Below are 15,117 nucleotides of genomic sequence, written 5' to 3' on the forward strand. Positions count from 1 at the left end.
TGTCTTAAGTAGTATTTGTACTTTTGTGTGATTCATTGTGAGTCATAAAACTGTGTTGCTGCATAATGTGCAACAGCTGAAGCTAGCTAAGAATTTTTGTTTCACATTTAATTAGATGGCATGGCACTAAAGGAAACAGGACTATAGTTGGAAGGCTCTGTTCTGAAATGGATAAAGAAATACAATTCATGTTTGTTCTCAGTTTTGATAACTCTTGAGGATTGATTTTCAGACTGATGTTTTATTGAATTATAAACAGCATTTTCAGTTGTTTCAAAGAAAACAAGAATTGTTCTCCAAATCTCAGATCTTGTATAAATCTATTAATAGTCCCAACATTCATTATTTTAAAGGGTTTGTTATATATTATCTATCTTACATTAACTGCTTCAATAAGAAATTAGTTGGCCTGCAAAAATTCTCCTTTTACAATTAATTTTGTAGCAAACCAGAGAGTTGTTGAGCAGTTTGGAAGATAAGAGTGTGTGCGCAAATACAATGACTAAGTTTTAGTCAATTATGTTGAATATGCATTTCTATACTTAAAGGAACACTCACAGTTTAATAATCATGAGCAAGATTCTCAGCTGAAGTAAATGGACAAAAATCTATGTTTCAAAAATATGGGGCCAGATCCCAACCTGGTATAAATTGATAGTGGAACTATACCAATTTACATCAGCTAAGAATCTAATCCCATATTTTAAAAATATAGGTGTTCTTATCAACATTATTATAATTTCAGTTATTAAGTGAAACTTCAGAACACAAGTTTGTTTTTCACTGTGATGTCTCTTCACATTTTGCATTATCTTTCAGCATGGAGAATCTCTCATAATGGAAATAAAGTAGTCTGTTTCACTGGCTCTCCTGCAGGAAAAATATTGCCATGTTTGGATGATAAACACTGTAGAGGAAATCTTTTGTTAACAAGGAGACTTCAGCTGGAATTAAGAAAAAAAGTTGTATAAAACCTAAGTTTTTGTTCAAGTAAGATGTGACAGTATCTCTTCAATTAGATGGTCATTTCCCCCAGACCACTGTCTGACTTGGGACCTTATCTATATTAAAAAACTCTTCCTACATTTTTAAACTATTACTACTAGCAGTTCAACTGCTCCGGTGTTACAGTTAGCGCTTACATAAACAAGGACCTGGTGGCCACTGTGTTGTGCATACCTGCACAAAGTAAACTTAGGTAACACTGGGTTTAAAATGCCAGCAGCAGCCTGGAGTCCTGTCTATGTCCACACTCCCACCATTGCTTCCAAGGATGAGATGCTCCTTTAGTAGTAGCAGTGGGGAAATTTTTGGAGGAAAAAGTCCCCTACTGACACCAAGTAGTCTTGGGCACTTAAAAGCCACTACGGAACATAGTAAAATGCATGGTCAGGTAGGCGTGCAATTGCCATAGTATATGCATGCAACATAGGTACCTAAAAACAAATTACTCTTAGCCCTAGATAATATTATATCAGGAGCTTTATAGTACCTTTTAACAGAAGTGTTACCAGAGAATAAGAGTGCAAAACAATTCCATATTTTATTAATGCCCCTGAGAGCTGTCAGAGGAACATACGTAACTCTTGATTTAAATTGAGGCCTGGTCTGCTTCTGTAACTTAGATCAACTTAGCTACATCATTCAGGGATGTGAATTACACCTCACAGAGACACAGTCAAGTCAACATGAGACCTGGTGTAAACACCACTAGATAGATGGAAGAATTTTTCCATTGACTTCCTTATTGCTTCTTGAAGGAGTGGATTTACTACAGTAAAGGAAAAGCCCCTCTCGCTGCTGTAGCAAGTGTCTACACTACAAGAGCTACAGTGGCACAGAGCCCCCTGCAGGATCTCAGTTCTTCCCCTCCATCTTTCTTTTCCCAGTCCTCAGTCTCCCTCTCCCCCACCCTGCCCATGGCTGCTTGGCCCACTTGACTCCTTCACTCCACCACATCTGCTTTGGCTCTTGTTCCCTCAGTATTCACAGGCACCTTCCTCCTTCACATTGCCTAGGCGTCAGCGGGAGAGTCAATGAGAGTACAGAAGAGTCTCTTCACCCTAGCCCTGAAGAGCAATTGCAGGGAAAGTTCTGAGCACCTGTATCCCCAGACTGGAACATGCTGAATTGAGCTATGGAGATGGCATGTGTGCAGTACAGTCGCATACAGGAGAAGGAGCATGCTCAGCATGGATGGAATCTTTGGAGATTTTAGCAGTGAAGCTCTGACCTGTGAAAACTGAATTTGTCCAAAGGTCTATAACTTGGCCAAATTTTGGGCAGGTGTTCATTGGAACAGCAAAAGATGCATCCTTGGTACAAAGGCCAGTTGCCTGCCAAATTTAAAGGTCCTTGTCCAGAGTATAGGGGTGCTAGACCTCAACAAAATGGCTATAAGGATTTTTTTAACATGGCAAAACATGTGTTCTCCTAAGCTTGTTCTTAGAAATAACTGACCCATTTTGGCTGAAACGTTTGGCTGCTAGCTCCACCTATAACATAGGCTATCTCCAGTAACTCCACAAAATTGGTTAGTCTCTAAGGTGCCACAAGTACTCCTTTTCTTTTTGCGAATACAGACTAACATGGCTGTTACTCTGAAATCCACAAACTTGTTGGATTCAAATGGTTGCAGAGGTGGGTCTCAAGGAGGTACCTAGATGTGGAGAGAATATATGGCCTGTGAACCAGTTTGGGAAGGATGTGCTTGTTGCAGGGGTTATTGTGAAAGAACATGGGGAGATGCATATGGGAAAAGAGAATAAATAGGACTTTAAAGCTTTCATCTTTGATAGAATGTAGGGGCTGTTTCAGAAAAGAGGCCAGGGTGGACAGAGAGGAAAGGGAGCAGAGATATGCCAGAAGGCTGGGATAAGAAGCTTGGACTTGATGCACTGGTGGAGGGGAAGCCAGTGTAGGGATACAAAGGGAAGAAGGGGTGGAGTTGTGGTCAGATTGGTGGGCAAAGAAGATAGTCACAGCAGCTTTGATGGGCAAGGGTAGGGCAATTTGCATTTTATGGAGGGCAGAAAGGAGAAGATTGCAGTAATTAAGAGGAGAGGTGATGAGGCCTGAAGAAAGTTTTAACTGTAGGGATAGAAGAAGAATGGATTTTGGAAATGCTTCATTTCAGATATGCAAAACAGTCAATAATAAACAAAGGGGTCTTGGGTTGCAACTTTTAAATGAATGAGAGCTTTGTTTTTTGCCTTGTCTATTCGTATATTTAGTCTTTTTATACAGTTTTAAATATATTTGGCTTAATGTATTTTTCTAAAATGGATACACTTTTGTTTATAGTGCAGCACTACTGTAGAGTTCTTATATTTTCACATGTTTAGCTTTTAATTGAATTGAAAGTTCATGTTCCTAATTTTAAAACATAACCCTTCATTCACTGTCCTCTTTTGCTGCTGTTTTCTGTTGCAGTAGAACGTAATGGCATTCTAGCAGCATTTGTGTTTCAAAGTGAGGAAGCTGGTACATGATTTAGCACCTCTATTGCTTCATGTAGAAGGTCCAGCAATCAAAGTGTTAAAGTTTTGACTTAAGACGATTGCTATCTTATAAGAGTCTTTATAAATGACATGCGTGACCCTCACTACAAATGGACAGCACTTGCATTCTAATCAAACTGAACATAGTTCGGGGACTGCTGACCCTGGCCTTATGTCTGCCAAGTATATTAAAATGATAATATATTATTGATTGCATTTTTATTGTAAGTATTCCATAACTGTACACAAAAGTCTGATATCTTGTGAAAGATACCATATATATCAGAAACAGTAAAGTTATACAGTATTGAGATGTAAACATATTTATGTTTCAGCACAGATGTTTTTTGGTTGTATTTTTTTTAAAAAAAACTTGAAGGCTAAATTATTTGGAATACAGTGCATGAATAAATCTCAATAACAAAACAGATGAATCATTGCTTCCCTTGTACAATTCTGTTTATTTTCTATAATACATTTTCGTGTTAATACAAGCTTTTTCAGACCATACCATAGCAAATGTTGACTGCAGGTATGATGGTGGTGGTTTGTTTCATATAGGTGTCACTTTATCTCCTTGGTAACACTGCTTTCCTGTGAGAGGGAAATTTCTTGTTCATCAGTATGGATGCATTGTTTTTACACTTTAGAAGTGCTGTGTTGCCTTGTCAATCATCCTATTACAACCAGTTTAAGACCAGTAGAACTGACGAACTTGTGTGTGATTGGGTACCATATGCTGGGAGGGATTTGCTAGAAGGAAGGGCTGCAGTCTTTCAGCAACAGAGTTCAGGCTGTGTCTTTGCTTCATCATCTGAGAGAAAATTCCCAGATAAGGCTTTCAGAGTACAAAAAAATAGGGTGATAATTATTGTACATGAAAACTACTCATCAGCATAGTGCAATGGAAAAGATGTGGCCGTTTGATCATATCATATACGTTTCCGTTCACATTGTAAATGTGTCGAATAGACAGAGCTAAACAAGGTAAGAGGATCATTGTCTTTTATTGAATGTTTAAAGAGTTTGCTGCAGTATGCTGCATACCATATGTGTTGCTTGGGGGAGTCAAGGAAACAAGGTTTCTCCAGGCATATATAGTTCTTGGAGGTGAAATGTGAATTTTATATGATCTTGTATGAGTGAATTAAATTTTAAAATGTAAATTGTTCTCTTGAGAAATAGAACACAAGTATATGTATGTTTCATTCAAAATAACACCATTTAAAAAAGGAAATGGGTTGGTATGTTTCAAAAAATACTGTTAGCCTAATTGGATTATTAGCTGGGTTTTCATCTGTTAGTGGTTGCTTGTTTTGATAAAAGCAATTGGTTAACCTAAAAATCAATAAAGTTTACAATACATATGTTTGAAGATTCAGATGGAATTGGAACATGTCTCTTCTAAGCAACTGCCAGTATAAGGTCTGAACTAAAAATATAATTGTCTGTAAGATTGGAAACAGCTTTACAATGAGATTGATACTTCATTCCACTATGACTTGTATAAAGGACTATAAGTATTTTTTCAATACACAGTGATTCCCTGTGTTCTTAAGGCAAGCTTCTAAAGAGTTTTAGATGATGTTGTTTAGTTGAACATTTTCCCTGCCATTTCCAGGTCTTTGTTTTAGGTTTAAAAGTAGAACCTTGATCTAAAACAGGAAAATCAAGGTTAACAATACTTACTGCAATTATCTGATCTTTATACATTTTTAATGAGAACACACAGCCAGCAGAATAATTTAATGAGCAGACTGGCTTTTAAAGCAGTGCTTTCACTATGCTGAACAATATCAACTTTCTTGCTGAGAACTAGCAGGAGGAAGCAATGGAGAAGATTTATGTTAAATGTTCTTGACAATGAGAAGGAAAGGAGGTATTTGGGACAGAAGTCTATTACGTTTTACATGGAACGCGGAGTTTGTACCATATTGTTAGACCATGAAAGCAAGAGTTTATAGTAAATTTTACTAGAACATTGCAAGAAAAGTATGCAAATATAGGGTCTACTCCTGTGAGGTGCAAAGCCTCTTCAACTTCAATGGGTGCTGATGTTACTCAGTACCTCCCATGATCAAACCCATAGATAGTAACAGGAATTAAAACTCTATCTTCAATAACATAGCAGTACTGCAGCATTTACTGTGTATACAAATGTAGTATAATTTTAAAAGAACAAGCAAAAAAATAATTTTAATGACTTTAGGTAAAGCAGTGAGAATTTCTCTTATTTTTATGCCTGTTATTGTATTATCTAAGCATTACTACTCAAAGCACTGTTACCCACAGATGTGGAATAATTAAGATTGAGTTGATGAACAGTAAATATCAATGTGTTTAAAGAAGAAAACTAATTTAAAAACATTCTTACTGCCTATAAACATTAGCAATAGTGTAATTTTCAGAAGAGGTTTTGAATAATTGCACTAGTAATAGTTTAAACTATTTTTAAAGGGCAACATTATCTAGATTCTTATAGACCTACCATTTGTACCTTTAAAGGAGAAGTACATGACACTAGCTCAAAACTTCTGATGTCCTCTCCCAATTCTTCGTGGTCCACTTATACTTTTCTTTTTTTTTTTTTTTTTGGTGGGCCGGAGTTGGTTCATGTCTGAAAATACCCGACTCAATGCTGGGTAAAGCAGTTGACACTAGTTTTGGATGGTCTTATGTTCTAAACTTGTAACTTTTATATGCTTAACGCATCTGAGTTAATGTAACAATGTTTCGTTAAATAATTTTAACAACTGTATTATTAAATATAAAAGGATAGAGAGTCATTAAGACGTCTGCTAATGTCACTGATTGGCATTATGTCAACAATATTTCCAATTGCTGCCTAAATTTTAAATGTAGTATTTTTGTGTACATACATGGAGTATGCATCAAGCAACCTAGAGGAAAACTATCTATGAAAAATTAAATAAATAGTTCCATCTCTTCTAAACTACAAAATATAATTTAAGCTTCACAAACAGGATTTTTCTTCACATAAAGAGTTTGCTTTTGTGTGTGTTCAAAAAAACAAACAATTCTCCTCAAGGATACATGCATGAACCTTCCCTTTTAGGTCCTTCCCACACAAAACGGACCTGTTATACTTTTAGGTGGGCTTTTAGTATTATGGTATAGCCGGGAGAAAAAATTTGAAATTATTTGTAATGAACATGTAAATACTCGATATTAAATTTATTTGAGGCTAGATTCTAATAGCCTTACTCGTGTTTAGTAGCACATTTCTCCGTGAGTAGCCCCGTGGATTTTAGTGGGACTACTTGTGGAGTAACTTATTACTTGGTATGGGTAAGGATGGCAAAATCTGGCCCTTAGAAATAGTATGTAGTCACTTTTTTATTTACCATTGCTATGGTGAAACCAAGTTTAGTCAAGTTTTTTTCAGTAATGTAAAGTTGTATTTACTTATGGATGTCTACTCTTGTGTGAGCTTATGCAGTGTTTGTTTTGATTGAAAATCAAATTATTAATTTTTAGGGAACTTAGTTTTAGGATAAATATAGTATATATGCCTCTTGTTAATAAGAGTATCTCACAATAAAAGTAGCAGATGATAATGTATGCACTGTTAGATATACAAGCCTGATTAGCCCATCATATCTCCAACTGAATATTCTGGTGTGTAGCTCCTAAGTATTTCAGGAATAATCTGAGCTGAGTTCCAGGTCATTTGTGAAAAGCTCTGATTCTGACCACAATTTTTTTACAGTATTCACAGACTTAACTAGGGCTCTTAAAGGTGAAGTGTATTCCTGATGAATAAATACTATATGAATAAATATTAAAAATAGTTTTAATTTCCTAAATCCATTATCTAAATATATACGTAAACTCAAATGACACATTTTTGAAGTCATTTGCTCTTGCTTTCCAGGGTCTGTGCTTAGGATTCTTGAATTATCCTGCAAAGAAGAAGAAGCCCCATGTTTTGGAAGGGTTTCCTTGTGACTCAAAAACCCAGAATTAATTGCAAAATTTGTGCAGAATCCATTCCTTGCCACAGGATTTGGCTGTACAATATAAGTTTTCATTTAAAAATATAATTTCTAGTCCTTATGGTTGTGAAACTAACCTTCCAAATGTGAACCAATGCAGTGCTGACTTGTCTGCAAACAGTGTGAAATAATAGCCTTAGAGAAATAAATTGCTGCCATTCACCTTGAAGGGAAGTACCAACCCTGAAACCTAATTTAAAAAATCTGCCCAGTTAATTATTTAACTGCTGATTATTTTAGTAGAAACATTAATCTGCAAAAACACAAGAACAACAAAAGTTTTAACGACGAAAAGCTTGATTCAGTGCTTCATTGGCGGAAGCCATGTTCCCACTGATGAAGCTACCGCCCCTCATTCGGGGTGGTTTTATTTTGTCGCCAGAAGACTCTCTACTGGCGATAAAGAGCGGCTACACAGCACCCCTTACAATGGCGCAGCTGCAATGGCACATTGTAAGGTGCGTGGTGTAGACATAATGTGGGCTACCTCAAATCCAACTGTCACAACCTCCAACTCTCCCTTTGACAGCATGTCCCTACAATGCAGTTCCATGCTTGTGCTGTCAGTGCACAATTTCATGGCACACTAAAAAATGAAAACTTTAGGGCAATGTAAAATTGAAATAAAATCCCAAAATTAGATTACATTTACAATCAAAATAACCAACACAAGGAATACTGTGCCCATATTATTTTTCATATTCAATTCAATAAAATGCTGTTTTATATTTAATTAAAGCTTCTGTAGAAATTTCAGCATGCTGCAGCAATAGCATAGTGCTGTGCAGAAATCAGGTGTACTTCCTGTACATGTGGATCCATCTTTTCCCAGATTACACAGGGCCTGGTATGTTTGTGATATCATCAACTGTTAGAGGAGAAAAACAGCTGAGCTCCAGTCCTAGAGATAAAAGGAAAACAATAAGATAGTTTTGTTTTTAAATGTATCTCTCTTTATTCTTATTATTTTGAAATATAAAGCTGGCAATTAATTTCAGATATACCCTCTACTTTCTACTGTTTCTTCTGTAACAAGAAAGTAGATATGCATGACACTGCAAAATTCAAATGAGGTAATACTTCCAGAAGTACATCTCAGTCTTTACTTACCTACATCCTAGAACAATAAATTAAGCATCCAAAAAAGTAACAGCATTCAGCAAGGAAGTAGGAAGTAAGGGAATAGTCTGTCCACTGTTTGAATGAGTAATTGTAAATAAGTGAGGGGAAGCAAGATGTGTTTATGTCAAATAGGAAAGAAGATCGAAAAGTTATAACAGTGTAGTTCATACACAGAAAGCAGAGTAGGATATAGGGACAGATGGTTTCTCATCAGATTCTGTGTTAGTTTCCTTTTTTCATCCATAATTTTTAGACATATCTGTGTAGAAGACACATCCTGAAAGAGAAAGGACTTGTTATGTATTACGTTGCTCATAAATGGAGACAAGATAGATGCAGAGGTCTATATGTTAATTAAACTTTCTATACTGTCAAGGTTCCGTCCCCACTCTGTACTCTAGGGTACAGATGTGGGGACCTGCATGAAAAACCCCCTAAGCTTATTTTTACCAGCTTAGGTTAAAACTTCCCCAAAGTACAAACTATTTTACCTTTTGTCCCTGGACTTTTTTGCTGCCACCACCAAGCGTCTAACAAATATAACAGAGAGAGAGCCCGCTTGGAAACGTCTTTCCCCCCAACCATCCCCCCCAAGCCCCACATCCCCTTTCCTGGGGAAGGCTTGATAAAAATCCTCACCAATTTGCATAGGTGAACACAGACCCAAACCCTTGGATCTTAAGAACAATGAAAAAGTAATCAGAGAAGAATTTTAATTAAAAAAAAAAAGAAAAGAATCACCTCTGTAAAATCAGGATGGTAAATACCTTACAGGGTAATCAGATTCAAAACATAGAGAATCCCTCTAGGCTAAACCTTAAGTTACAAAAAGACACACAAACAGGAATATACATTCCATTCAGCAGAACTTATTTTATCAGCCATTTAAACAAAACAGAATCTAACGCATATCTAACTAGATTGCTTACTGACTTTTTACAGGAGTTCTGACCTGCATTCCTGCTCTGGTCCCGGCAAAAAAACACACGGACAGAAAGAACCCTTTGTTTTCCCCCCTCCAGCTTTGAAAGTATCTTGTCTCCTCATTTGTCATTTTGGTCAGGTGCCAGCAAGGTTGTCTTAGCTTCTTAACCCTTTACAGGTGAAAGGGTTTTTCCTCTGGCAGGAAGGATTTAAAGGTGTTTACCCTTCCCTTTATATTTATGACATATACTGTAGTCAGTATTTCTGTTACAGGAACGGTATCTGGAAAAAATTAGAGTTTACTCTCTTTAAAAAGTTTTACAGGATGCAGCTAGGCTTCTCTCCATCTTTCAGGATTTAGTGAGAATGGCAATTACAGAACTTTGGGTAGCAAATCTATTTTTATTTTTTGTAAATTCTGATTACTACTATTAACAGACAGTATACAAGATCATCCTGAATATCTAGACCCAGCAAAGAATGGATTTTATTTTCTCCAGTGTTTCTTCCTAGGTGTGCAAAATATTTCCCTCTGGGATTCTGAGGGTTTTGAGATTTTTCAGGTACTTGCTTCATGAGTTATTGTATATGCCGAGGGGTCCACAGTCTTTTTTTCACAAGTGTCTAATTTTCTGAGTCTCTGTTATTTTGTCTCTCTTTATTTGTACTTGTCGAATACAGTTTTCTGGGCTCTGCAGTTTGTCAGCTGTCGAGAGCTTAAGTGATGGCTTCCTGGTGGCTTCCACTTTATTATCAGAATTTGCTTTCCAAAGTGGAGTTCATTTTATTTGTTTTCTGGTTTAAACTTTCCAGCAGATCTCTATTAGAGAGCTCTCCTAATGCTGAAGTGGGGACGATATGGCAGATCTGGAGGTAGCTGCTCTGTGAAGAGTCAGTGGGACACACAAGCTTAGTTTTTAATGCTTTGTGATTGTCATATAACTTAAATAGTTTACAGCATTATTATTAGCTGTTTATAACAAATATATAAATATTTAACACTAAGTGCCATAGTTCATAAACAAACGGCTTGTAACTCTGCATTTCTGGATTCTCTGACTGTCAGTCCCTGCCCCCTTTTGTAACTTAAGTGTATACGTGTGTTCTGTTAATGATTTAGGACTTCAACACTAGTTTGTATTTTATTTATGTGATTTATCCTGGGATTTCTTTGACAGCAGCACTCATTGCTAGCTTTCACAGTGTTCAGTAAGGGCTGGGAGGATGGTGATCCTATTGCTTCTATCCTAGCCAGCCTACTTGTCCATAGCCCTCTTCCCATGAATAAGGTTGGGGACATCCCCCAGTCTCCAGTCATCAGGGCAAGACCTCCATGCTGTGCCTCAAATGTGTGTGTCTGTGGGTTAGGTTTACGGTGGCCAGACAGCAAGTGTGAAAAATCGGGGCGGGATGGGGGGGTAATAGGTGCCTATATAAGAAAACCCCCCAAATATCGGGACTGTCCCTAATAAATAGGGAAGTCTGGTCATCCTAGTTAGGTTGGGGTGACATCCACACCCCATTTCCTCAAATAAAATAGAAAACAAGTTATTTGCTGGATTAGCAGGGTACAGAACTGCAGTATCAACTAGTGTGGTCACAACCACAGCACTATTGGGCAGACTCAAGAGGTCTTTACATGAAAGGGCAGGAAATGTGCATGCAAGGGAGTAAGGGGGTGGTTTTGTGTGGATTGGCTGTGCTGCAGTACTGCTTTTCCAATGGATTTGCTGAGCACGCATGGAGTTTTGTTCTAGAAGCAATGGGTGCTACTGTCTCCCAGGGCTGTATGCTACTTCAAATTAAAAAGGTATTTCAGTTCACATTTAATTTTTCCAGTTCTTTTTGTGTTTTTAAGGTCCCTGTGCTGCTACTTGGCACTTTCTGAACCCAGACTGTTCTTTGCAGAACACTTTCATTGCCATGGTGGCGCCGTTCTGTGCCAGCATTGGGAAGCCTCTGAAAGGGCTGTGTCTATGCTGCAGAATCTTGGTAGCCAGCATTTAAAAAAAAAACCAAAAACCTAATATAATGCTCACTACTCTGACTGTGCAGTGAGTGTCCACAGTAGCCCCAATTTGAAGTGGCAACACCACCATCAAGTCAAGCAGGCAGCTTACTACTGGGCATAATCAATCCTAAAGAGGCAAGGAGCAACAGCATACATCTTAAAGGGTATGTCAAAACTGCAATGTATACTCGTGTCCTGGCTCATGTGCATGCAGGCATATGCTTGCCAACCACAACTCTGAATGTCTATACTGCCAGCCTCACACTATCCTTACCTGTTTACCAAGGCCATGCAGGTTCTGCAGTTACATGGGTTTGGGGATAGGATTCTGGCGGCATATCCTAGGGTTGCTGGAGCCACTCTAGGAATTGTTTTACAGTGGTGTTGGTGGAGAACTTGTTGGGCCTCTGCATGGAAAGTGGTTTTAGCCCACTAACAAATTTATTTGTTAGTGATTTAACAAATCTTGCATCCGACGAAGTGGGTATTTACCCACGAAAGCTCATGCTCCAATACGTCTGTTAGTCTATAAGGTGCCACAGAACCCTCTGCCACTTTAACAAATTTAGGCTCTTCATGCTCCATCTTGGGCCTTGGCATGAATCCAGCAGTATTGGATGAGCTGATCCTGCTTGTGACTGAACTGTTTGAGGCACGGTAGATTTTCTACAAGACAGTGGCTGACATTTCAGCAGCAGTTTTTACTCTTGGAAGACAGCAGTGGGTCTCAGAGGGGAAGTATATTCATGACAGCCTACACACAACTCTAGCTGCCTTTGCTGTGGATTCCCTGTGTGCAGACTGCCATTTCTGGTGCAAAATAACTAGAACAACATGGTGGGAATACGTTGTCATGGAGACCTGGGATGAACAGCAATGGTCCAGAACTTCTGCATGAGGAAGTAGACCTTCATGGAGTTCTGTGAGGAATTCACCCCTCTCCGTCCGATCCTCTGGCCCCAGGACACACAAAATAGGGATAACATGTAAGAACAAATCATGCCAAACCAACCTAATTTTCATCTTTGACAGGGTTACTGGCCTATTGGTTGAGAGGAAGCTGTAGATGTGATATATCTTGATTTTAGAAAGGCTTTCGATAGTCTCACATGACATTCTCATAAGCAAACTAGAGAAATGTGGTCTAGATGAAATTACTATCAAGTGAGTGCACAACTGGTTGAAAGGCCGTACTCAAAGAGTAGTTATCAGCAGTTTGCTGTAAAATTGGAGGGGGTGGAATATCCTGCCAGGGGTCAGTCCTGGGTCTGATGATATTCACTATTTTCATTTATGACTTGGATAATGGAGTGGAGAGCATGCTTATAACATTTGCAGATGACACCAAGATGGGGGGAGTTGCAAGCACTTTGAAGGATAGGGTTAGAATTCAAAATGACCTTGACAAATTGGAGAATTGGTCTGAATTCAACAAGATGAAATTCAATAAAGACAAGTGCAAAATACTTCACTTAGGAAGTTAAAATCAAACTCACAGCTACAAAATAGGAGATGACTGGCTAGGTGGTATTACTGCTGTAAAGGGTCTGAGGTTGATAGTGGATCAGCAACTGAATGAGTCAGCAGTGTGATGCAGATGTGAGAAATGCTGATATCATTCTGGGATGTATTAATAGGAGTGTCGTATGTAAGAGATGGGAGGTAATTATTCCACTCTACTTGACACATGTGAGGTCCAGCCTCTGGACAAACTGGAGAGAGAGAGTCCAGAGGAAAGCAACACAAATGATAAAAGGTTTAGAAAACCTGCCCTCTGAGGAAAGTTAAAAAAACAAACAAACTGGGCATGTTTATTCATGAGAAATGAAAACTGAGGGGGGACCTGATAACAGTCTCCAAATGTGTTGAGGGCTGCTATAAAGAGTGCTCTGGTTAATTGTTCTCTCTGTCCACTGAAGGTAGCACAAGAAGTAATGGGCTTAATCTGCAGCAAGGGAGATTTAGAACTCCAAGGTCAGTTGTGGAATCCCCATCACTGAAGGCTTTAAAAAACCTATTTAGACAAACACTTGTCAGGGATGGTTTAGGTTTACTTGGACCTGCCACCGCACAGGTGGCTGGACTTGAAGGCTTCTTAAGGTCCCTTCCTGCTCTCCATTTCTGTGGTTCTATACCCGTGCCAAAGTAGGTTGCTGTTGCTATCTGGAAGCTGGCTACCACTGACTATTACAGGTCTGTCACAAACCGGTTTGGTGTTGGCAAGTCTGCTCCCTGTACTATAGTGGTGGAGCTCTATCCATAGGTGATGGACACAGCCAATGTGCCTGAAATAATAGCTGGCTTTGAGAGAAGCTGAACTGGGGCTATTGATGGCACTCTCATGTTCGTGCTTTGGCCTGCCTCAAGGAGGAGAGGAATACATCAGCTGCAAAAAGCACTTGTCAGTTGTTTTGTAGGCATTGGTCAACTACAAACAGGTTCATAAACCCCAACGTGGGATGGACTGGCAAGATGCGTGATGGCAGAGTGCTGAGAAGATGTGATATTTACATGCGTGGACAAGCAGGGGCTGTATTACCGCTACATGGTATGGCTATCAGTGTGTCTGTACTCACTGTTGTTTTAGGGGTCCCTATCTACCCTCTACTGCTGTGGGTCATGAAACTGTACCCAGATCTCGGAGCATCTGACAGAAGGTTTAGTTACACACTGAGTCATTGTGGAGTGCACATTTGATTGGCTGAAGACAAAATGGCACTATATGCCAACTCATTTGGATGCCAGTGTGGCCAGTGCTGTATGGTATGCTGTGTCCTGTACAATGTCTGTGAGGCTAATTGTGAGAGTTCTTATGTGGAGTGGGCTCAAAACACTGCTGGTTTGAAGTCCTGATACAGGCCACCAGTAAGTGCATCTGTCATTGTTGGGACTGAGTCCAGGAGAGCAAGGGAAATAAGGGATGCCTTGTGCACCCACATCCTTGTATTGCCAGGTGCAGTGGATATGGAAATGCGATGCTGTCATGGGGGACTGTAATGCTGTGTATTAAGTATATATATCAATATGTTTGGTAACTTCTGAGTTGTTGGTTTTATGTGATTATAAGAGTTTTAAACTTGTATTAAAAGCTTTGAATACAATTTCCTGATTTTTCCCTTCTTTTTCCAAGCACTCATGCACCAAAGTATTGTACAACCAGACTAATGTATTAACAAAACCAAAGGTATTAAAATATCCAGAAAACCATTGCAGGCATACCAGCTGCCTGTCCACAATAACTATTTACAAGTGTGCCAAGTGAAATAAAGTATAACTGTTTTCAAAACAGTGCCAGTTAACTGAAGGCCAAGCTCCACAGTCTCGCTGGTAGTGGACTGGATGTCAGAACTGTGCCACCTGTTCTTCCTCCTCCTGGTTGAATGTGTTGACTTTTGTATGCTACTTTACAGGGCTGTCGTGCACAGGGTATATCAGATCGTTCCAGTTTACAGACTTGTTAATAGCCCACCCAGCCCCTGAGTTTTTAGTGACTGCATTGGCTGTAGGATATGATAACATAGAAGAGAATCCCATGGTCACTGGA

At 38.8% G+C, this 15,117-nt stretch overlaps 1 protein-coding gene across 14 annotated transcripts in view; it reads left to right on the forward strand.

The window, feature by feature from the left end:
* The first annotated feature begins 3,339 nt into the window (after nt 1-3,339).
* MBNL2 (muscleblind like splicing regulator 2) overlaps nt 3,340-15,117 on the forward strand; it is a 156,550-nt gene continuing 144,772 nt past the window's right edge. For 2 of the 14 annotated variants that reach the window (XM_078853387.1, XM_078853392.1), the window contains exon 1: nt 4,036-4,487. The gene's annotated coding sequence lies outside the window, so the exon portion shown is untranslated. Of the gene's footprint in view, nt 4,488-15,117 lie in introns of all 14 variants that reach the window. The other 12 variants (XM_078853395.1, XM_078853396.1, XM_073348176.2 and 9 more) reach the window with 7 other exon arrangements.

The sequence above is a fragment of the Lepidochelys kempii genome, chromosome 1 (assembly GCF_965140285.1).
Source record: "Lepidochelys kempii isolate rLepKem1 chromosome 1, rLepKem1.hap1, whole genome shotgun sequence".
Taxonomy (NCBI): domain Eukaryota; kingdom Metazoa; phylum Chordata; order Testudines; family Cheloniidae; genus Lepidochelys; species Lepidochelys kempii.